The sequence below is a fragment of the Heterodontus francisci genome, chromosome 22, assembly GCF_036365525.1.
Source record: "Heterodontus francisci isolate sHetFra1 chromosome 22, sHetFra1.hap1, whole genome shotgun sequence".
Taxonomy (NCBI): domain Eukaryota; kingdom Metazoa; phylum Chordata; class Chondrichthyes; order Heterodontiformes; family Heterodontidae; genus Heterodontus; species Heterodontus francisci.
This window is the reverse complement of record NC_090392.1, coordinates 64723755-64748233: the sequence shown is the minus strand read 5'-3', so window position 1 is coordinate 64748233 and position 24479 is coordinate 64723755.

Here is a 24479-nt window from a genome sequence, read left to right as displayed (position 1 = left end):
GTCACTGTTGTAATGTAGGAAACACAGCAGCCAATCTGTGCCCATCAAGCTTCCACAAACAGCAATATGATAATGACCAATCTGTTTTCTGTGATGTTAATTGATGGGATAAATATTGGCCAGGTCACTTTGGATAACTCCCCTGTCCACCTGCAAAACAGTGCAATGGGGTCTTTTACATCCACCTGAGAGGGCAGATGGGGTCTCTGTTTAATGTTTCAGCTGGAAATCAGCACCTCCATCAGTGCAGCACTCCCTCAGTACGGCACTGGAGTATCAGCCTTAATTTTTGTGCTCAGGCTCTGTAATGTTACTTGAACCCATAACCTCTGACTCAGAGGTGAGAGTGCTATCAATGAAGGCACAGCTGAAATAAAAACAAGAAATGCTGGAAATACCCAGCAGGTCTGGAAGCATCTGTGGAGAGCGAAGCAGAGTTAACATTTCGGGTCAGTGACCCTTCTTCAGAACTGGCAAATATTAGAAATGTAAAAGGTTATAAGCAAGTAAAGCGGGGGTGGGGCAAGGGATAACAAAGGAGAAGGTGTAGATAGGACAAGGTCACAGAGAATAACCAACCAGAAGGTCATGGAGCAAAGGCAAACAATATGTTAATGGTGTGTTGAAAAACAAAGCATGAGTACAGATAGGGGGTTAAAAGACTGAAAACTGAACAGGCACTAGTACAAACATGAAAAAGAAACACTGGGTAGGCAAACTGAACAAACTAAGATAAAATAAAATAAAACAAACACAAAAAAAGATACAAAAAAAAAGAAAAAATAACTAAAAATAAAAGTAAAATGGGGGGCCCATGATTCTCTGAAATTATCGAACTCAATGTTCAGTCCGGCAGGTTGTAGTGTGCCTAATTGGTAAATGAGATGCTGTTCCTCGAGCTTGCGTTGATGTTCACTGGAACACTGCAGCAATCCCAGGACAGAGATGTGAGCATGAGAGCATGAGAGCAGGCGGGAGTGTTAAAATGGCAAGCAACCGGAAGCTCGGGGTCATGCTTTGAGGTGTAGAGAGATTGGACTTCCACAGTGAAGAGGAGGCGGTTGAAGCCAGGAAACTGGAAATTGTCAAAATGGCGTGGGGCGTCAGAAGAGTCATGGATGTAGGTAGGAAGAGACTGGACCAGCGGAGAAAAGATAGAGTCAAGATAGGAAGATATAAGTTCAGTGGGGCAGGAGCAGGCTGACACAATGGGTCTGCCGGGACAGTCCCGTTTGTGGATTTTGGGAAGGAGGTAGAAGCGGGCTGTCCAGGGTTGCGGGACTATAAGGTTGGAAACTGTAGAGGGAAGATCTCCAGAGGAGATGAGGTCAGTGACAGTCCTGTGGACAGTGGCTTGATGTTCGGTGGTGGGGTCATGGTCCGGGGGAGTAGGAAGAAATGTCTGAAAGTTGGCGCTGAGCCTCTACAAGGTAAAGGTTGGTACGCCATACGGCAACAGCACCACCCTTATCTGCAGGTTTGATGACCATGTCGGGGTTAGACCTGAGAGAACGGAGTGCCTCAAGTTCAGAGGGGGACAGGTTAGTGAGTGAGGGGGGCAGAGAAATTGAGATGACCAATGTCTCGCCGACAGTTTTCGATGAAAAGATCAAGAGTGGGTAAGAGGCCGGGGGAGGGGCCCAGTTAGAGGGAGAATGCTGGAGGCGGGTGAATGGGTCTGCTGGTCGGGGGGAGGACTCCTGGTCAAAGAAGTGATCCCGGAGGCAGAGGAGATGGAAGAAGAGCTCAACGTCACACCGAGTATGAAATTCATTGAGGTGGGGGTGTAAGGGGATAAAACTGAGACCTTTGCTGAGTACAGAACGTTCAGTGTCAGAGAGGGGGAGGTCAGAAGCCACAGCTGATATTTGTGCAAATGCAGTAGTATAGCTACACTCTAAAGTGAAGTTGTTCATCACTATTAACTACATTGGTTTCAAGTTGTGAATGGTGTACTGGTTGTGTTACAGGATATGTAATTGAGGTTGGACTAATAATCCAGGAATGGAAGTTTGAGAATTTGAATTCAGTTTAAAAAATATAATAACCTCGAAATAAAAAGCTAAACTTGTCAGATTGTCACAAAAAACCCAACACGTTCACTCATGTCCCTTTAGAGAAGGAAACCTACAGTTCTTATATGGTCTGGCCAATATGTAACTCCAGTAACAAGGCACTCAATTGTATCAAATTGTTCACCACCATCTATTCAGGGCAAAAAGGGATGAGCAATAAATGCTAGCTCAGCCAGCGATGCCCAGATCCTGAGAATAAATAAAACAAAACAAGGTGGTGCCATCAGTGCATTTTTGTTTGAAGGTATTTGGGATTTTCAGACCTAAATTATCATTCATTTCCCTCTGAAAGCACGCTGTAACTCCAAAAAGAATGCTCAATGAGAATAATATGTGGCTTTTTATTTACAAAGACTTCCAGCATGGTAATTGTAGTGTTTTTATTTTCGGATCTCCAAATTGTAGCTTATTTCTCAGACATCAGAATGGCAAAGTCACATGACCAACCTTAAAATCAGCCTCGAAGGGAAGCTGCATACAAATCGTAAATAGAGCTCAGTGCCTCTCAATAACTGGTTTAAGTAAACACCACTTTAACCACTAAGAAATATATTCCACCATTTTTGTACCAGAATAACCCACCACATACGCACACAAAATTTCCAATTTAAGACTACTGTATAAAGTGACAACGGCACTGATCCTGTTTTGAGATTCTTATATTTTTCTTGGAAAGGGAAGGGGTCAACTTTCAAAAATACGTTTGGGCCCAGTTTTACCTCAGTTTAAATGGATGGGTTTGAACGGGTTAAAACTGTGCTCAAACGATGTCTTCATAATGACTACAGAAATACCAAGGAGAGGGATAAGAAATGCTGGGAAATGAGCAGAATGCTGTTGGCAGGCACCCTTCATGTTCATTTTCCTGCTCATAATCTTCCCACCTGAAGCAGTGAGAGTGCTGCAAAAATAATCCATTGACATTAAGTGCTCTGGGATGTGATAAGAAGCTACATAAATGCAAGTTCTTTCTTTCAACATGCTGTGTCACCATGGAGGTGCAGAGGAATAGCCATTTGTTGTGGAAGTGAAGTTGTTTTTAAATATCATGGGGCTATTGTTAGTTTGTGATGATACATCAGACAGTTCTCTTTACACGTGGAAGAATTGATAATATTTACATGATAAATTAAAAAAAAAGAAATGCTCTCAATTTGATGCATTTTCCTTTCATGTACTACATGCATACTTAGTGCAAGTAATTAGAAACCTGCATGATTGCAAACATAAATCCGGATGTTTTTCTACTCGAAGCATTAAAATATATTCCCCCCTCCAAAACAAATTATATTTTTAGAGACATTAGAAGCCTCTTTGCTGTTCTTCTGACCACAGGAGATCAAAGTGATATGGAAAGAAGGAAACAATAATGGGTGAAACATCCACAGCTTTGTTGCATTCTGCATTCTACTTGCCAAACATTTGCTGCTGTTTTCTTTTTATTTCTAATTGGCAGCCAAGTTTAACCTAGCTGGTACATTTTTACTTTTACATTCCTTAATGCTTTCAGCCTGCTTACACTGCAGTGACCTGACACCCACGTTCATTTATATCTCACCATCTATGAGCTCTTTTGGATTAATCTTCAGCTCTGTAAAGGTTTCAGTGGTGTTATTTTTTAATTATCTAACTCATCTATCACCACCATATCCTGGGATCAGGGGAGTCATTTTAAACACCTCGCTGTCATAGACTTGAATCCATACTCAGAATTCAGATTAAAGTGTTGTCTCTACAGTGTCTTTTGTACTGGGCTTGACAGTCCAGTTTTAAAGGATTTCAAATTTAATGATAAGAATTCTTTCTGAAGCCTAGAAAGACAGTGGTGTATCCTTTCCTTTGGTTGTAGATTTGCCTTTATAATGCCTTATCTGAAACATTTCCGAACTGCCTCACATACAATGAATGATTTTGGACCACCTTATAGAGATAATAGACTACAAGCTCAAGCTGCTAAGTTATCTGGTACAAAGTCTAGCGATGGTGTAAAGAAACTGGTGCAGTTAGTGTGATTGAATTTTCTCAGCCTTTTGGATGAATGTTTTTATGGAAAGTAAACGTGACTTGAGAATGTAGACTCTGGAGTTTATATCTATATCTGCAACTTTTGAGAGCAGGATGATGGTAGGGGGCCTTTGGACTTGGATCTTATGAAGGAAATTAACAGAAGTCTTTTCCAGTGAAGGTTTCGGCAGGGTGGGGGAGGGGGAAGAACAGCCAGGTGGCCAGTGCCTTTATTTTATTCATTGAAAGCACTGGCCTATAAATTAAGCCCTTATTTATCTGGCTGCTTGCTGTCTTTCCCTTTTTTCACATCCTCATCACAATATAGGGAGGAAGGTATTATTTTGCCCCATGTGTTCATCATCATCCCCTCTAGTGTCTGGAAGCAGCATGCCTTTATTCATTGCATTATTATGTAGTAAGCAGCAAGTTGTAATGATTCTGGGACTCTCAGTTGGCTATACAGCAGGGCCCCATCAGATTTACCCCTGCACCTAAGAAAAAAGACTTGTGAATGTCTATAGCCTGCTTAATAACACTTCTTGTAATAAGCCTCATGCTTATGATATTCCTCTATTTGTGGAAGCTTCGCTGGCATCAATAATCATGATTGCAAGGAATATCACTGACCACCAAGAAACCATCCTGATACGTAGCTCTGAGTTTAGAGAACTGGTATGGTAGATTGTTGCACAACAAAAAGCATCATGACATCTTCCTGGATAAGATGGTTTGCCCTGCAAATTGAATGCACATTAATAGAATGCAAATCTTTACATCCCCTAAAATTAAAGGGGTTGTAAAATGGGGCTCAGAATGCCACATTTGATCCATCAAACATCTCTCACAAAGGCCAGAATGGGTGTCAATTCAAAGGAATATATAGCCCATTGTGTTTCTTTTGGATTGAATTGGCCCTATTCTTCTCAAATGTAAAATCTCTTTGGCACCACATACTACAATGGTGCTTAGATGCGATGTGGACAGATGTATTCAACACTATCATTTAGCTAATATGACATTTTATATTACAGAAGCACAAATTATGATTTATAATATAGTCCAAGCAATGTTACAAATATTGAAGCAAGTGGCTGCTCTGTTTATTGGGATTCAATTACAAGTAGGAACATCAGAATTACTAAAATAAAATGTTAATAACTTAGTGGTGAAGCTATTATGGCTTTGTCCCACTTCATCATCCTGGTACATGACCCTCATAAATAGCACTTAGTATCTAGTATGTGCGCTACTGATGCACATTATTCTCATTAAATCTGGATTTTCTACATTTTCAATTATTGTGCGTTCCACAGTTTACAGTTTCCTCAGTTATACTGGTTGAGACTTAACTTTGCTGTTTGACAAGGGTTTTATGTCATTCTCTCTAACAAATTCATATTTCATAAAATTGCCAAGAAGAACTTCGCATCCAGTTTCTGTTTCCTTGGCAGGTACCGAAAATAGGGTTGCCCTTTCCTTTTGAAAAAGAGGAAAACTTTCTTGTATCGCTCTAGTTGGCCTGAATGGCTGGGTTTCAAACTTTGCAGCTGAATCACAAAACTCTCTTTTGCTTACCTTTGCCATTATCTTTAAAATATAATTTTGCCTGTTGCTTACCTTTCCCCCCACCCCCACCTTCATTTTTACTGCTTGTGGGTCCTTTCTCACCATTACCTGTGAAACTACAAACCTGCATGAAGAACTATGCAAGTGCTACTGTACCTTCTCACTCATTGAGGGCACATTTATATAACGGGGCCAAGATAAAACCATTTATATATAATTACTACATCTGTTCTTCATTTATTAGATGGGACAACAACAAGGTGCAGCTAAATGAATTTGACCTCGATGGTTGGTGGAACGCATAAAGACTTCAATAAATCATATTATAACAATCAGAGATAACAGCCCTGAAATTCCATGGGAGTTCTCCATATCTCCTGTTGTAACTCAGGTGAGAGACAAGAGGAACTGTAAGGGAAACAGCGTAAATGTCCATTTTTAGCCCATTTCCCTTGGGGAGAGTCCCCCAATCTCGTGCCAAAATTATGATGGGGGACCGAGGAAACCCCTCCTGAATTTCAGGTCAACGCACCTCCTACAGTCTAATTGGTTCAGTAGGCATGCTGCTGTAGTTGATGCCTAACCTTGAATTTAATATCTGTGTACAAAGGACAGAGTACTCTCTGAACAGTGCCAACACCACTCCTACCACTGGCCAGCTGAAGGCACCAGTCAAAGTGGATTTCTTTATTTTAAAAAACGAAGCCTGTGGCCTTCTGGGTACCTTTTAAGCAAATAGCAAAAACTAGTGCTAATATTTTGCCTTGGAGCACGTCAGTGCAAAGTCAGCATTTAAGTGCAATCTTGACAGATACTAGAGACCATTTTTAGGAAGGAGCTGCAATGTTTATCTTGGAAGGTCTTTTACTGGCAGCAAGTTGATTTATGTTCCTCAGCAATGTATCCAAAACAACATTACTTTGTGGTATTTATTTAGCCTCTTTGATTCCTCAAATAAAATTTTGAAAGGGAGCGAGGATGCTAAAGTTATTGGAAAAATGCATTTCATGTAGCAATGATGAACTCAATGGAAGATGCTGACAGTACATTCTCATGTCAAACCCACGTCTTTTGAATATATCCAACCTCTCTTAAACACTGGAGCACTAAAGCAAACTTCAGAAGACTTGATTTTCGATGGTGCAGAATTATTGACTACTCACGCAGAAGTGTTGATTGACGTGATGTTACTATTGTTGATGCAAGTGAATATTTGAATACAAAGACATGGACAAATGTTGCTTATTCACACTGCGACAAATGTGATTATGACAGAAGAGTGCAAAACCCATTTTTGTATTATATATGAAGGCAATGAGTATTGCTCTATAATAAAAACAGAAAATGTTGGAGGTACACAGCAGATCTGTCAGCTTCTCTGAAGTGGAAAAACATATAACATTTCTGGTTTGGAACGTGAGTCAAAACTGCTGCATGTCTCAACAAATGAATTAAACTGCACATTAATAGTTTACTAAAGGCCATTCTGCCACGTTCATTTCCAGTTCCAGCACTGCAAGAGAGGTTACATGCTGTAACATTGCAGGGTGATTCAGGAAGTTCATAAAAGACAAACCAGGTCCATGCTGCAAGTTTGATAAAATAGACCGAGGTTGTTGCAGAATTATCACAACAGTTCCTCAGTGACTTCATCACAGACGAGTCCATCAAATCTTGGTAGATCTATTAGTCTGTGCGCAGAATCTGAGTGTTGTTTATAGTCTGGGGTTGGAACTTCTCTGCGTTCAGTCACAGGGGCAAACCTTTGAGTGTGTCATTTATGTTAAACTCGGGATACACAGGAAGCCCTGATATGCTCATTTTCTTTCAGAACTTAATTCATTCCAGGGCCTCACAACTGTGGCACTTCTGGTCAGAGTCAATCATCGCTTCCTTCTCCAAACTGCATCGAAGCTTGGTATTGCTTAACTATTCCTTTTTGATCTGGCTTGGTGAAATTGATAGCATTTTTGTTTCTGAGTCAGTGGATTGTTATAATCTGGAATACATTGACTGAATGGATGGTGGAAGCAGATTCAGTCGCAACTTTCAGAAGGGAATTGCACATAAACTTGAAAAGGAAACATTTGCAGGGTTATGGGGAGTGTAAGGGAGTGTGACTAATTGGTAGATTTTTCAGAGAGCCAGCACAGACACAGCCAGCTGAATGACCTTTTTCTGTTCTGTATGATTCTAATGCAGTCTTCTCCAAAGTGGATGCTTACTTTATGATTTTCGTAAGCATCCTTTCAAAAGAGCATTCAGACAATACCAGATTGAGTTTCTAAAATGTAGGATTTCCTCAACACCTGAATATTTTCAGAGCTGCACATCAGTATTATTAGAGAATTGGAAGGCATTGTATTCTAAATGGGTGACGGGGAAGAGTTTCCACATTTGAAACTTATCACAAGCCACATTACTGGGGGCTAAAAATGTGAACAAATTGCTACTAAGAATTCAGAGATTAATTTATGCCTTGAGGTTGTTTTGCAGAATGTTTTTTGTTACAGGAAAGGACCTGACAACAGCTGATACTGCAACAAAGGCTCCAGTATCTGGATGACTGAGACATTTTGGGGCTTCCAGCAAGTTATGAATGCTTATATAAGCCAGTACTTAGCAGCAAGTAAAAACGTTCATACTGAAATATTCAACTACGGCATGACAAAGTGTGCAGTTCAATTATGGAAAACTGCACAGTAGGCTGACTCAGAAAGAATGAATTGAATAGGAGTTTGACACTATACTCGTCTGTAAAAGTGAATTATTGATGCAAGATTGATTGCTTTTGAGAGAATCCATTTTGTGATTCCTACATGAAAGACGATCTGACATATCAGGGAAAGTATATATTGGACTTCAAGGCATCTGGAAATGTACAGAGCATGCTCCACAGACCATAGGGTTGATAAATCCTATCAAGCATATGAAACCATCTGCTCTGCTTGAGTGGTTTTGGAGGAAAGTTTGAACTGTTTTATTCCATTGGAAAAGTAATACATCCTATAACTATAAGCTACATCCCACATTTCATAAGAGTATCTAGGCTGGCTCGTATCATCTCCCAAAATATTTAGTAATATCTGAAGCTGATATTTTTTTTTAGAATTAGAATTAGAACATTACAGCGCAGTACAGGCCCTTCGGCCCTCGATGTTGCACCGACCTGTGAAACCATCTGACCTACACTATTCCATTTTCATCCATATGTCTATCCAATGATCACTTAAATGCCCTTAAAGTTGGCGAGTCTACTACTGTTGCAGGCAGGGCGTTCCACGTCCCTACTACTCTCTGAGTAAAGAAACTACCTCTGACATCTGTCCTATATCTATCACCCCTCAACTTCAAGCTATGTCCCCTCGTGTTTGCCATCACCATCCGAGGAAAAAGATTCTCACTATCCACCCTATCTAACCCTCTGATTATCTTATATGTCTCTATTAAGTCACCTCTCCTCCTCCTTCTCTCCAACGAAAACAACCTCAAGTCCCTCAGCCTTTCCTCGTAAGACCTTCCCTCCATACCAGGCAACATCCTAGTAAATCTCCTCTGCACCCTTTCCATAGCTTCCACATCCTTCCGATAATGCGGTGACCAGAACTGCACGCAATACTCCAGGTGTGGTCTCACCAGAGTTTTGTACAGCTGCAGCATGACCTCGTGGCTCCGAAACTCGATCCCCCTACTAATAAAAGCTAACACACCATATGCCTTCTTAACAGCCCTATTAACCTGGGTAGCAACCTTCAGGGATTTATGCACCTGGACACCAAGATCTCTCTGTTCATCTACACGACCAAGAATCTTCCCATTAGCCCAGTACTCTGCATTCCTGTTACTTCTTCCAAAGTGAATCACCTCGCACTTTTCCGCATTAAACTCCATTTGCCATCTCTCAGCCCAGCTCTGCAGCCTACCTATGTCCTTCTGAACCCTACAACATCCTTCGGCACTATCCACAACTCCACCGACCTTAGTGTCATCTGCAAATTTACTAACCCACCCTTCTACACCCTCATCCAGGTCATTTATAAAAATGACAAACAGCAGTGGCCCCAAAACAGATCCTTGCGGTACACCACTAGTAACTAAACTCCAGGATGAACATTTGCCATCAACCACCACCCTCTGTCTTCTTTCAGCTAGCCAATTTCTGATCCAAAGCTCTAAATCACCTTCAACCCCATACTTCCGTATTTTCTGCAATAGCCTACCGTGGGGAACCTTATCAAACGCCTTACTGAAATCCATATACACCACATCCACTGCTTTACCCTCATCCACCTGTTTGGTCACCTTCTCGAAAAACTCAATAAGGTTTGTGAGGCACGACCTACCCATCACAAAACCGTGCTGACTATCGCTAATGAACTTATTCTTTTCAAGATGATTATAAATCCTGTCTCTTATAACCTTTTCCAACATTTTACCCACAACCGAAGTAAGGCTCACAGGTCTATAATTACCAGGGCTGTCTCTACTCCCCTTCTTGAACAAGGGGACAACATTTGCTATCCTCCAGTCTTCCGGCACTATTCCTGTTGCCAATGACGACATAAAGATCAAGGACAAAGGCTCTGCAATCTCCTCCCTAGCTTCCCAGAGAATCCTAGGATAAATCCCATCTGGCCCAGGGGACTTATCTATTTTCACACTTTCCAAAATTGATAACACCTCCTCCTTGTGAACCTCAATCCCATCTAGCCTAGTAGCCTGAATCTCAGTATTCTCCTCGACAACATTTTCTTTCTCTACTGTAAATACTGACGCAAAATATTCATTTAACACTTCCCCTACCTCCTCTGATTCCACACACAACGTCCCACTACTATCCTTGATTGGCCCTAATCTAACTCTAGTCATTCTTTTATTCCTGATATACCTATAGAAAGCCTTAGGGTTTTCCCTGATCCTATCCGCCAATGACTTCTCGTATCCTCTCCTTGCTCTTCTTAGCTCTCCCTTTAGATCCTTCCTGGCTAGCTTGTAACTCTCAAGCGTCCTAACTGAACCTTCACGTCTCATCCTAACATAAGCCTTCTTCTTTCTCTTGACAAGCGCTTCAACTTCTTTCATAAACCACGGCTCCCTCGCTCGACAACTTCCTCCCTGCCTCACAGGTACATACATATTTGTAAGTAATGCAGCCTAGAATAGACAGAGTAACAGACCACAATTTTCAAATCAGCTTTGTGATACATTTACATGACAAGAGATCCCAGTTAACTGAAAATTAATGATGGGGCAGGTTGTATTGCAGAATGTAAAGAAGCTGCTCAGGAAAATCTATAGTTTGGTCTTTTAACATACTGTAGTGGCTCACTGGCAAACAGATACAATCCTACAGAACTGTTTAATGGTCTGACAGTTAACAACAACTCTATCAGCAAACCTCAACCCTCTATACCAACAGAAAAGGGAGGAAGCATGTTAGGCATGTAAAGTAGGAGTTACTCAATTCCCAATGCACAGTGGTGAACTGACAAGCCTGAAAACTGAGGATCAAGTCTGGCTATAAGACACAAGAAGCAGTGATACATGTATATTGCACATGCCTTGGATCATTTCACGCTCAAATTCCAGTATTGTGCTAGAACCACTATAAGAACAGGAGTAAGCCATTCAGCCCCTCAAGTTTGATGTGCTATTCAATTAGATCATTGCTGATCTGTATCTTACCTCCATCTGCCCACCTTGGTTCCCAGTCCCTTAATATGCTTACCAAACAAAAATCTATCCATCTCAATGTTGAAATTTTCAGTTGACCTAGCCTCAACAGCCTTTTGGGCTACAGTTCCAGATTTCCACTACCCTTTGAGTGAAGACAACACCTCTGAATTGCCTTGTTCTAGTTCTAAAGTTGTGCCCTCTTGTTTTGGACTTATCTCACCAGAAGAAAATATTTCTCTCTATCCACCCTATCACATCCTTTAATCATTTTAACCAGCTTAATTAGATCACCCCTTAATCTTCATTGCTCAAGGGAATAAAAGCATAGTCAAGAATACAGGAGATAGACTGGAATGGAGATACATAATTAGGCATAATGAGTGGAGTGTTCTCGTCTTTGTGTTATTAAAACCTGTCTGAGTGAGGAAAATAAACAAAACAGCCCCACAACTATAATTAATTGGGACATTCAAGAACTGAAGCAAAGTAACTGACCAGTTCTCACCAGGAATATTCTTACAACTTTCTCTATTAGCAAAGAATAACACTCCATTATGACGATGCAGTACAAAGCAATGATTAGTGTATCGAGTTTGTGTCTAGAACATAAAAATGTTGAAAATTGCATTGACTGAAAATATTGCCATGTATTATCACTGAAGTCTTGTTCTGGATAACAGTCTACCTTTAACACCAATGCAGTTTTATTACAAAAAAAGTATAACATGAACAAAAGTCAGCGTATCTTTTCCTAACACCATGCTTTCTATGGATAGCTACAGATGCCTTTCTTTCCCCTGTTCTGGTGCATCTCCTTGGTGCAACCAGTTTCTCAACAGGTGGTTGGCAGCTCATGTTCTCCGAAAGGCTTATGGGGCTGAGGAGGTGTTTTTCAGGGAGTTGCTGCTGGCAGCATCTCTGGTGCTTGTTCCAGGACAGCCTTGTGTTGTCTGCTTTGTTCCACTGGTGTGGTGCTCAGAGGGAGAAAACCAGAGGCCTGGCATATGCTGAAAGATAGCAATTTCAGGCAGGTGGACTCCAGCTACTGGCATTCCACTGAGCCCTGCACCTGTATCCCCATTGATCGGTGAGATAGCTATTACAATGGCAGTAATTATATCCTGAAAACCCTGAGACAGCGCCATTCATCACAACCACCATAGTTTTGAAGACAGTATTCAGGGTGCTTTCTCTTCCCTACTGCCACCAGAGCTCTAGTCTGTGCTTCCATGGAGCTGGAGGTGCTGACTGGTCCCTGGCAACTTCTTAGGGTGGGGTCCACTGCAGATTCCAATGAAGTTACCGCATGCTCCATTAATGTCTGCAACAAAAATAAAGCTTCCATGATGTTGGCATGAATGAGAGCTACAAGTGTCAAAACTGCCGCCAATGATTAAAATCGATTGTGGGCAAGACACCAGAATTGGAGGAGCGCAAATATCTCTGAGGGTTGTATGGCTGCAGGATATTACAGTTAGGGAGGGGCTAGACAGTCCTATTAAAATTCTTCTTTTACAATAAACACATTTTCAGCTGTATTCATAAAACTGCACAAAGTTATTGCTCATAAAAGATCAAGGAATATTTTTAATGCAAGGGGAAAAATAATAAACAATTACATTCTAAAATGTTTGTGATTATGCTGATTCAAGGAAGATTTTATGTTTGTGATTATGCAAATACATTTGTGCTGAGACTTGAATCATAACTTTACTTTGGAAAACTCGCTCAATTTTGAGTGCAATTTGCAGTTGAATGCGCCCAAAGCAGAAACTCTACCAGTTCATATATATAGAATAAATATATTTAGAAAACGTTCTGTTATAGAATATATGCACATTTAATCAGTCTTTTGTAATATAATAATTGTGTATCTTTATTTACTAACATCTATATGTGCACATCTGTATATGGTAGTTATGATAATCAAGTGTTTGCCAGTAAAATATACCCGAGATGAAACTTTCAATATTTATTAACTAGGTCTGTTGACGAAATATTTGAAGTAAAGGACTCATGCATTGACTTAAGCAGTAAAAAAACTGAAACCTTTAATTATCTTCTCGTGCATAAAGTGTGAATAAACATTAGCAGAACAGTGCCATTTTTACCGTTTGTTGACTGTCATCTGTTTGTCACATGGGGTGACAGTTTCTACAATTTAGCAATGCATTGGAGAACTACAAAGTTCATAATCAATGTATTGTTTCACACTTTCTTTGCATGGATACCTGTCTTGTCAAGTAAGATTCATTGCATGACTTGATCCCTTTTTGAGCCAAGGCATTTTTCAGGATCAGGCTGCCAATGTTCATCTAAAGAGACCACAAAAAGTAATTTTGATAGATTTAGAAACAAAATAGGTCATGTTTTCTTTGAAGAGGAAAATATATTAGCAAAGGAATCCTGGAAATAATTCACCTGTATATTGCAATGGGGGTTGATATGGTTCTAGATGTGAGTTTGCTTACAGAAAGTTATCTTCATGGAATAATTGCAATTTAGCTACTTAGATTAAAGCTGCCTTGTTAATAAAATAAATGACAGATGAATGGAAGAAAAGCTTCTGAGAATGATTGCTGTTTGCATTTTTAAAAATTCGTTCTTGAGAAGGTCGTGGTGAGCTGCCTTCTTGAACTGCTGCAGTCCATGTGAGGTAGGTACACCCACAGAGCTGTTAGGAAGGGAGTTCCGGGATTTTGACCCAGCGACAGTGAAGGAACAGCGATATAGCTCCAAGTCAGGATGATGTGTGGCTTGGAGGGGAACTTGCAGGTGGTGGTGTTCCCATGCATTTGCTGCCCTTGTCCTTCTAGGTGGTAGAGGTTGCAGTTTTGGAAGGTGCTGTCGAAGGACCCTTAGTGAGTTGCCGCCGTGTATCTTGTAGATGGTACACACTGCTGCCACTGTGCGCGGTGGTGGAGGGAGTGACTGTTTGTCAATGGGATGCCAATCAAGCAGGCTGCTATATCCTGGATGGTGTTGAGCTTCTTGAGTGTTGTTGGAGCTGCACCCATCTGGGCAAGTGAAGAGTATTCCATCACACTGCTGACTTATGCCATGTAGATGGTGGACAGGCTTTGGGGAGTCATGAGGTGACTTACTCGCTGCAGGATTCCTAGCCTCTGACCTGCTCTTGTAGCCATGGTATTTATATGGTTACTTCAGTTCAGTTTCTGGTCAATGGTAACCCCCAGGATGTTGATAGTGGGGGATTCAGCGATCGTATTGTCATTGAATGTTAAGGGGAGATGGTTAGATTCTCTCTTGTTGGAAATGGTCATTGCCTGGCACTTGTGGCGTGAATGTTACCTGCCACTTATCAGCCCAAGTCTGCAGATTTTCCAGGTCTTGCTGCATTTCTACACGGAATGCTTCAGTATCTGAGGAGTTGCGAACAGTGTTGAACATTGTGTAATCATTAGCGAACATCCCCACTTCTGTCTTTATGATTGAAGGAAGGTCATTGATGAAGCAGTTCAAGGTGGTTGGGCCTAGGACACTACCCTGAGGAACTCTTACAGTGTTGTCCTGGGACTGAGATGATTGACTTCCAACAACCACAATCATCTTCCTTTGTGCCAGGTATGACTCCAACCAGTGGAGAATTTTCCCCATGATTCCCATTGACTCCAGTTTTGCTAGAGTTCCTTGATGTCAAGGGCAGTCACTCTCGCCTCACCTCTGGAGTTCAGCTCTTTTGTCCATGTTTGAACCAAGGCTATAATGAGGTCAGGAGCTGAGTGACCCTGACGGAACTCAAACTGAGCTTCACTGAGCAGGTTGTTGCGAGGCAAGTGCTGCTTGATAGCACTGTCGACGCCACCTTCTATCACACAGACATAATTCACACATACGCACACATGAAGTAAACTGACAGAATTTAAAGAGAATTAAAGAAGTCCTTGATTGGCTGAAAGCACTGCATTCAATAATTACTTTAGCTGGAGCCTTACCATAGCTGGAAAAAAATTGGTAATTTGGAGCAATAGCATCACCGGTAACAGCGATCTTGAATTAAAGCACAGACAGATCATATCCTCCAGCCTGTATGATAGATGCAGTTCGTTGCTTTACTATTTTTTTTGGCAGAGGCAACAGCTCAGGTCTATGGCCAACTCACAAGAGAATACCTCAGACTTAAGATTTGCCCAGTGTTGACAGACCTGACATGGATGTGTTGGATAGGGTTCAGCGAAGAGTGACAGGGAAGATTCCAGATGTTAGGACTCTAAGTTACGAGGACAGATACACAGAATGGAATTTAGTTCCACTGTGGAAAAGAAGATCGTGAAGGGAGATGATCATGATCTTTAAAATGTTGAAAACTTAAAATTGTAAAGGTATGCAAGTTATTTACCCTGGACTGTGACTACGGAACTGGAGCAAGCAAGAATAGGTGGACTCTTTTTTTCCTCCTCAGGGTACATGTGAATCAGTTAAAGCAGTTAACATTGTGCCAATTATCTACATCAAGAAAAGAGCTTGATAAAGATCTGGCTGGAAGAGGGAAGATTAAATGGATAAGCACAGACATAAATAACTGAACATTTCAAGCAAGATGGCAGTTTCTGTGCTGTGGAGACCAGATAAGTGTCCTCCGTGGATAGTGTGAAATAATGTTAGTGTAAGGATACAGGGATATTCTGGAGTTTCACTTAATTATGCTTAGGGGTTGTGGACAAATTTTTACAAAACTTTCCCTCAGAAGATTAATTAAGTATGTTAGAATCCATGAGAGAACAAACTGTACATGGTCGGTGGAAAGAATGGATTTGATGAGATTCATGCTTATTTATACTGTTGAATGGACTGAGACAGGATAGACTTGCAGAAAAATATCCTCAGCCAAAATACTGCAAAATATGGAGATTCATACACAGATGGGATCACTGAAGTGATGAAATATTAAGAGGAGAAACACGAGGGAAAAAATACACATGATTAGCTGGAGAAATGAAGTCTGAATGGTGATGATTCTGGGAGTATAGTACTGATTTTTATGTGAAATGTGAAGGTTTGGTTTCCCTTTCTGGAATGATAAACGTAAATTTAAAGTGAATATCAAAGGATATTTCAGCAAGAGAAAACATAGATGAAAAAATTGCAACTTCAAAGCAGTTTGTATATGGCATCCTGTTCAGTTGCATTCTCCAACCAGTGCTATCAGGTGGCCCACTGATTGGCAAGCCTTCTTGCAAGTCGATGAAATGGAACATCCTGTCCTGACAGGGCGTCAAGGGGTTATGTGGCGTGTGCCAGAAAGACAGCATGTACCTGCATTTCATTTATCACTCTTCCTGAAGCAGTACAATGTATTGACAAGTAGGAAAATATTTTCAAGCAGGATATCCAACAAGATGTGCGACATGACACAAACAACGAATACTTAACAACTGTGGAAGTTGAACCCTCAGGCACATTTGATTTCAGAGACATACTCTGAAGAGAATGCATTGTGGTTGCCATTTTACTTATTTATTTCATCTGAGACACAGATGGCATCATAATTGTACTGCTGCTGCAATTCTTATTTTGTTGGAAAAGTGTGGGGTTGCTATAGGGGCTTGACTTCCACATGTTTCTCTGACTCTGCAGTCAGGACTGAAGGAGTAAGTCACACTCCCAGCTGGGTTCCACACACATGTAAGAATGCAGGATACCAAGAGGGTAATTTTACCCCTAACTTGCTGGGGATGGGGGCAGGGATTCGGCTGGTGCACGTTTTACACCCCGACTGTTTTTAGTCTCCATTGACTTCAATGCAGAGTAAAATAGGGTGGGGTGTGAAAACACTGGCCAACGCAACACCGTCTGTTTCCCGCCAGCTGGATTAAGTTAACACTGCCCTCTTACAGACAGCTGAAGGCAACTGAGTGTGTGGGAGGCAGAAAATAGAAAATCTGTGAAATCACAGCCTGCTTCATACTGCAAGCTTCATCACTGATTAACTAGCCTGTAGTTCTCTTTCTCTAACAGAAAATGTGTAGAACCATAGAAAGGTTACTGCACAGGAAGAGGCCATTCAGCCCACAATGTAAGTGCTGGATAAAAAAAACTAGCTGGCCAATCTAATACCATCTTCCAGCACCAGGTCCACAGCCTTGCTGGTTACAGCACTTCAGGTGCAGGTCCGGGTACCATTTAAGTGAGTTGAGGGTTTCTGCCTCCACCACCAATTCGGGCAGTGAATTCCAGACACCCCCCACCCTCTAGGTGACAAAGTTTTTCCTCATGTCCCCTCTAATCCTTCTACCAATCACCTTAAATCTGTGCCCCCGATAATTGACCTCTCTTCCAGCGGAAACAGGTCCTTCCTGTCTACTGCATCTAGGCCCCTCATAATTTTGTACACCTCAATTAAGTTACTCCTCAGCCTCCTCTGTTCTAAGGAAAACAACCCTAGCCTATCCATCTTTCCTCATAGCTGCAATTTTCAAGCCCTGGCAACATTTTTGTAAATCTCGTCTGTACTCTCTCCAAAGCAATTATGTCCTTTCTGTAATGTGGTGACCAGAACTGTACGCAATACTCCAGCTGTGGCCTAACCAGCATTTTATACAGTTCCAGCATTACATCCCTGCTTTTGTATTCTATACCTCAGCTAATAAAGGAAAGCATTCCATATGTCTTCTTCACCACTTTATCTACCTGTCCTGCCACCTTCAGAGACCTGTGGACATGCACTCCAAGGTCTCTCACTTCCTCTACCCCTCTCAATATGCTCCCGTTTATTGTCTATTCCCTTGCTTTGTTTGCCCTCCCCAAATGCATTACCTCACACTTCTCAGGATTAAATTCCATTTTCTACTTTTCCACCCACTCAACCAAACCATTGATATCATTCTGGAGTCTACAGCTATCCTCTTCAATATCAACGACACGGCCAATTTTTGTGTCATCAGCAAATTTCCCAATCATGCCTCACACATTTAAATCCAAATCATTAATATATACCACAAACAGCAAAGAACCCAACATTGAGCCCTGTGGAATGCCACTGAAAACCACCTTCCATTTGCAAAAACATCCATCGACCATTACCCTTTGTTTCCTGTCACTGAGCCAATCTTGGTTCCAACTCGTCACGTTCCCCTGAATCCCATGGGCTTTTACTTTTCTGACTAGTCTGCCATGTGGGACCTTGTCAAATGCCTTACTAAAGTCCATGTAGACAACATCCACTGCACTGCCCTCATCAATCCTCCTTTTTACTTCCTCAAAAAATTAAATTAGGTTAGTAAGACATGACCTTCCTTTAAGAAATCCATGCTGATTAATCCATGCCTTTCTAAGTGACAGTTTATTTTATCTCTCAGAACTGATTCTAATAATTTGCCCGCCACCAAGATCAGACTGACCGGCCTATAATTATTTGGTCTATCCCTTGCACCCTTTTTAAACACTGGTACAACGTTTGCAGACCTCCAATCCTCTGGTACCTCACTTGTATCTAGTGAGGATTTGAAGATGATCCTCAGAGCATCAGCTATTTCCTTCCTGGCTTCCTTTAGCAGCCTGGGATACAATCCAACCGGCCCTAGTGACTTATCCACTTTCAAGGACATCAGACCCTCTAGTACTGCCACTCTCATGATGCTTATCATATCTAATATTTCACACTCCTCTTTAACTACAATGTCTGCATCATCCCTCTCCTTTGTGATTAGAGAGATAAAGTACTCAATAAGAATCCTGCCCACATCTTCTGCATCTACACATGTTACCTTGTACATCTCTGATAGGCCCTACCATTTCCTCAATTATCCTCTTGTTCTTAATGTATTGATAAAACATCTTTGGGTTTTCCTTGATTTTACCTGCCAATATTTTATCATGTCCTTTCTTTGCTTTCCCAATTTCCTTTTTTCCTTTACCCCTGTACTTTCTATACTCCTTTAGGTTTTCTAAAGTATTAAATTATTTGTGACAGTCATAAGCTTTCTTTTTTCTGTTTTATCTTACCCAGTATGCTTCTAGATAACCAGGGGGCTCTGGATTTGGCAGTACCAACCTTTTTGTTTGTGGAGACATGTCTATAGTGTGCTTTTGAATGCCTTCCAGTGGTTTGCCACCGATTTTCCTTCAAGTAGCTGTATCCAGCCCACTTTCGCCAGATCAACTCTCAACTTTGTAAAATTTGCCTTCCCCCAATTTAGATCATTTACTCCTGTTCTATCCTTGTCCTTTTCAATAATAATGCTAAACCTAACTGTATTATGGTCACTATCTCCAAAATGGTCACCCACTGCTACTTCATCCACTTGCCCTGCCTTATTTATTTTATTTAGAGATACAGCACTGAAACAGGCCCTTCGGCCCACCGAGTCTGTGCCGACCAAGAACCACCCATTTATACTAACCCTACAGTAATCCCATATTCCCTACCCACATTAGGGGCAACTTACAATGGCCAATTTACCTATCACCTGCAAGTCTTTGGCAGTGGGAGGAAACCGGAGCACCCGGCGAAAACCCACGCAGTCACAGGGAGAACTTGCAAACTCTGCACAGGCAGTACCCAGAATTGAACCTGGGTCCCTGGAGCTGTGAAGCTGCAGTGCTAACCACTGCGCCACTGTGCCGCCCTTAATTTCCTGAGACAAAATCTAGGATTGCGCCTCCTCTCTTTGGGCTTGTTACGTGCTGGTCAAAAAAATTCTCTTGAATGCAGTTCAAGAATTTTGTGTCCTCTGTGCCCTTTACAATGTTTGTATCTCAGTTAATATTAGGGTAGTTGAAATCCCCAATTATTATTGCCCAATTATTTTTGCAAAACTAATGAACTACATTAGGACAGGGCACAATCCAGATAAACAAAAGATAAAATGAAAGGCTTGCATTTATGTCGGGCCATTCATGACCTCAGGTCATCCTGAAGTGCTTTACAGCCAATGAAGTACTTTTGAATTGGAGTCACTGTTGTAATGTAGGAAACATAATAGCCAATTTACGCCCAGCAAGTTCCCTCAAAAAACAAGGAAATAAATGGCCAGATCATTTGTTTTAGGTGTTGGTTGAGTGATAACTATTGACCAGAATACTAAGAGAACTCCTATGCTCCTCTTTGAATAGAGTCATGGATGTTTTATGTCCACTGAGAAGGGCAGATGTGGCTTCACTTTAATGACTCATCCAAAAGATGGCACCAAACAGTGCCTCATTCCTTAAGTACAGCATTGATATCAGCCTAGATGATGTGCTAAAGGGGGAAATTTTCCCAGGCCAGGGGGAGGCGGGTTTGAGTTTATATGGGGAGTTAAAGCCCCTAAAAGTGATGTTGGGTTGGGAGCCCGACATCATCCCACCCGGGTGGGTTTGAAGGCAAGTGGGAATCCGCGTGCAGTTATCGGGTGAGGCATTTAAATGTTATATTAAGCAATTAAGTTCTGTTTTAAACAAGTATTCTGAATTTAATAGGCAGTGAATCAATTTCCAGAGCTGTGTGGAACTTGCTAAGGTCACTGAGGAGTGCATGGAGCGGAGAGTTTCTTTAGTGAAACTGACAGGCTGGGAAGCCCTTGATCAGTGAAACTGAAGAACTGCAGCCATGGCCAGGTGACAGGCTGCTGCTCAGTGCACTCCTTCTCAGGATGCTTTCAGTGCTTGACAGGTGATTGCCAACTTCTTGGAAGGTATTTTACTCACTTTCAGCTGCACTTCTCCGCTGACAGCCTTCACCACAGCATGGGTGCAGCTTGTGCAGCTCTACCTTGCACCTTGACAAAGAACAAGAGGAGCAGCAACATCAACACTAACACCAGCACCAGCTGCCTTCTCCTCAGGTGCATGCCGCTTCACAGGGCAGAGAAGATGCACACAGAGCTTCAGCTCCAAGGAGGTGATACCCCCATCACAGGGTGTACAGGCAGAGGATCAGCTCTCTCAACATGTCTGAGCACCAGTGCCTCAGGAGGCTCAGGGTTTCGTGATATGTTGTTGCTGAAATCTGCTGCCTCATGGAGCAAGACCTCCATCCCAATGGGCCAGGTTGGCATGCACTGCCAGTGCCCATCCAAGGTACTGTCACTGGAGAGCCACCCTTCCCCCACCGCCACCACCGCCCCCCCACCCCCCATCTTCAATCGAGGTTGTGTGCTCTCTTCTGCAAAGGAGAGAAAGCAGAGTTATGAGTTTTAGAAATGGCTTGCCTGGGTAACAGGGAAGGACTAGATTTAAGAGGGTAACTGTGAGGCATGGGTGCGAGAGGGCAATAGGAGGAGTGTGAGTGTAAGTGTTGACTGCTCAGATGGGGATGTGAGGTGCCTCGAGAGAAAGGAAGCAATGGACCTGCAAAGTGTATTTTCCTGAGGAGCGCTGTACAGGAGAATGCTGGGGAAGTCAGAATGTGGAGCTTGGCACCTGAAATTGCTCTGCCACTGACCTTTACCACCCTCCTGAGGTCCTGGATCCTCTTGGTGTACAGTCTGTACAGCCATTTCCATCCAGACCTGCTTGGTTGGAGAGTTTGTGTTCCTTCAGTCCTTGAGAAAGCTCACCTCACTATAATCCCTCAGATCCCACACCAGGACCTCCAGGTAAAATTGAAAGACCTGGTGAGTGGCCTTCCCACATCTCCTCTCCATTCCTGAGATTGCTGCAGCCTCAAAAATCCATGTCCAGTTGAGCCATTATAATCCATACCAGGGTCTCTTTAATTAGAAGTCCTTCCTTTGACAGATCTAGCATGGCATCCCACTCGTCCTCCCTGATTGGCTAGAGAATCCAGAGGCAGGATGCAACTGCCGAGGCTCAGTTAAGGAGCATTGGCAAAGCCCGCTGGAGAATTCAATGGGTTTCCAACATACTAATTGTCCTGCCATTTCGGCAGGGACTAAGGTAAGAAAACTACCGCCCCCCCCCCCCCCCCCAAGTATCTGGAGTGGGGAATTCAATCCACAACCATCTGACTCAGATTCTAATGCTACCACTGAGCCATGGTTGAGCAGACCATGACTTCCTTGCCTCCCCATCCTGTTGTTGCCCAGGGCTAAGCTTGGATTCATGACCAGAGGGTAATTGCTTGTTGGGAATGGATACTTTAAAGAAGTAATTCTTTTCCCTGCGCCATTCCATTGTCGTATATGTGGATCACTTTCAGCGGATAGGGATTCATGCAAGACGATGCATAACAAAGAATACATGTCAGAGATATCAAATAGTACTGGATCTGGACAGCCCATACAGACCAATATGCCAACGGCTGGATCTACAGGCGAGGCATACATACCTCACATGATAGGAGAGAACTGTCTTCGCAAACAAGGTTTATCATGGAGGTTGTTAAACATCTAGGTTTATCTGCTTCAAGGAAACCTGCAGCCAAACTTGGCCATGGGAATGGCATTTCCAGTGGCCGTCATGGTCACCTCTGCCCGAAAGTTGCAACCTCTATTTCTTTCTAGGATAGAATAAGAAACAGTATTAGACAATTTATTTCCATGGATGTATAACATAGGGTGCATTTTAAAAGCCTGCCGCTGCACTTGGCAAAATGTCATTATCACATTATTTTTTGTGGGACTTTGCTGTTTGCAAATCAGTTTCCACCTTTCCTACATTACAACAGTGACTACACTTCCCAAATACTTCAATGGCTGTAAAGCGTTTTGTGAAGGTGTGATAAATATGTTTTTTTTTAAACGAGGCCATGAACTTTATTCTCATTCAAGGATCACACACGGACTGCCACAAAGACAAACAGGTTAGACACTGAATATTTTAACATCAAAAATGGAAAATTTCCAACTTTCTGGTATAACAGAGGACTGCCGTTCAAAAATATCAAACATTGATTTGGATTGCAATCTCATTCTCCCCGGATGGTGCAGTTAATGCCTTTTCACAGTATATAGAGAAGCTGATCTTTCAGATACGAGTAATTAAAAAAAAGAAAGCTGCTTCTTTTTTGCAAAATCTTGGAACTTCTGAAGATTCTAGTTGATCTGGTATAGTTGACACCAGATAATGGGCATATGGCCTTATGGGATGCATTTTTTCAGGTATAAATCAACTGGTGGTGTACTCTTATGTGAGTCAGTACCATAAGGTTTTACTTAATGTATTTTATGAATAGTTTTGAATCAATTTTCACAATTAACCTGATTCAAACCTGAACGTATCTTCCTTGTGGATATTGTTAATGTGGTGCAATTTTGAAGTAAGGTGCAAATTTGGTGGTTGGTGTCATAGTTGCAAAACAACTGTGGTGTCACTTGATGGGCCAAATGGCCTCCTTCTATGCTGTAAATGACTGTGATATTCTTTGTAACAGCTTTGCTGCATTCTATGATATTTAATGTGTGCTGCAGTTTCTGATGGTACCGAAGGTACCAGCTGTGGCAGTGGGGAGGAATTTGCATCCACAACAGCGTTAAAGATCTTTGCTCAAGGTACTTTGCCATTTTGCATTCTTTGGATTTGCTGTTTTCTAAACTGCATTTGTGATTCTGTTAATGAGTGATAAATTTGATTAAGAACAGAATTTATTCCATTTTCTGAAAGAGAGGAAAATACAGCCCCAGGTCAGAATGAGAGACAAGAATCCCTTGTTATAGTGAAAGTTTTTTTTTTCAAAGAATAATATACACAGTGCAAACCAGCTTGACTTTTATTTTTGCCACTGTAAAGGCATTACGTTCTCATAAATTCTTAAAGATAAAAAGAATAAAACATGAAAAGATAACAAATGCTATCCAGTTCTTAGTTTCTTAAAAAAATCTGAGAAATTGTCTCTGTCCAAAATATTAACCAGTCTTTCATCTTTTCAGATGGTGGTAGACCAGTTGTGTATTTCCAACATTTTCTACCGACATAGAAATACATAAAAGTTACAACATGGAAACCAGCCATTTCACCCAATTAGTCCATGTTGGCATGTGACTTCCATGCAAGCAAACAATGCTAATCAATCCACCTGCTCAGTCTAAAGGCGCCTTTTCCTTCCCCTATCTATCCAGTTTAATCTTTAATGTTGATATAGCTTCTGCCTCAACCATTAAACCTGGAAATGAATTCCAGAGCATCCCAACTTTCTGTGCAGAGAGGGTTCTCTTGCCCTCTGTTCTAAATTAATACATTCAAAGAGAGAGTGTGGTAAAGTGGAAAGTGGGCCCATTAGAGATAGATGCAGACAAGACTCAAATGGACAGTAAG